The sequence below is a fragment of the Schistocerca serialis genome, chromosome 3 (genome assembly GCF_023864345.2).
Source record: "Schistocerca serialis cubense isolate TAMUIC-IGC-003099 chromosome 3, iqSchSeri2.2, whole genome shotgun sequence".
In the NCBI taxonomy this organism is placed as follows: domain Eukaryota; kingdom Metazoa; phylum Arthropoda; class Insecta; order Orthoptera; family Acrididae; genus Schistocerca; species Schistocerca serialis.
The window spans coordinates 501,374,312-501,375,344 of NC_064640.1; the positions used below are offsets into that span (position 1 = coordinate 501,374,312).

General features: G+C 40.6%; 1 non-coding gene across 1 annotated transcript; it reads left to right on the forward strand.

The window, feature by feature from the left end:
- The first annotated feature begins 691 nt into the window (after positions 1–691).
- On the forward strand, positions 692–775 carry Trnal-uaa (transfer RNA leucine (anticodon UAA)). Its single transcript has one exon. It is a non-coding gene; the product is annotated as a tRNA-Leu (tRNA).
- The last annotated feature ends 258 nt before the right edge of the window (positions 776–1,033 follow it).

Here is a 1,033-nt window from a genome sequence, read left to right on the forward strand (position 1 = left end):
TTCTATTCCACGGTGAACTTCGTGAAATTTAAAGCAAAAAATCTGTTTGTAATGAAGATCAGTAAATTGTAAATATAAAACACAAAGACGACTGTATCCGTAGACTTCAGTACAAAGCAAGACGACAGAATATCAACAACCGCCATTGGACAGCTCTCATTGGTCAGTTCCAGCTTCGTTTGACCCCTAGCGCCTCTAGTGGTGTGGAAGGAACTACGCGGCTTGTTGCCTCTTCGCCCATTTAGCTTTCACCCCCATGCTTGGTACTATGGTTTCTATTTTCAGCAATGTACACTATCGATAATATAAGTTGGAGAAAAATTCCGCTTTGCATTGCACTGTGTCTCAAAAAGTGCTTTATTCTTCACTTAGAAACTGTTGCTATTGAGTTTCTAAAACGCATGCAGATCTGATTACTGTTCTCTATCATCTTTGTTTCAACTTACAAACTTTTTGTCAGTCTCTTCTGACCAGGCACAGGCACATGAACTTCCCATCACTTCGTCGTAATACTAGGAAATTGGTCTTGCTGTTTGGGACGTTGAGTAAAGGGTTGTCGCTAAGTATCAGTTTTAAGAATGAAGTATACTGGGAAAATGGCTAAATACTTCATTACAATTATTAGAAAGATTATAGCCAAGAGCGAAAATGGTGTTGATAAATACAATGCAGTGGCCACATACTTACCGTTGTCAGATTGGCCGAGCGGTCTAAGGCGCCAGACTTAAGTTCTGGTTCCCGAGAGGGAGCGTGGGTTCGAACCCCACATCTGACAAATATTTTGAACAATATATATAGATATAAAACACTTGCAACAGAACGGTTCGTAAACAAACTACACTATCTCGACGTTGCATCGCAGATTGTATTACAGATTCATTGACCTGTGTAAGCAAACACGATTTTAGGACTGAATAGCACTGCAGTCTTCGGTCGATACTCCGATCGAACGGGTAGGGTCAGTAGTCTCTTCAGGTGTATCAGACGCAATGATTATGTAATCTGTGGTAATGCTAAATCTCAGACGTGTTTT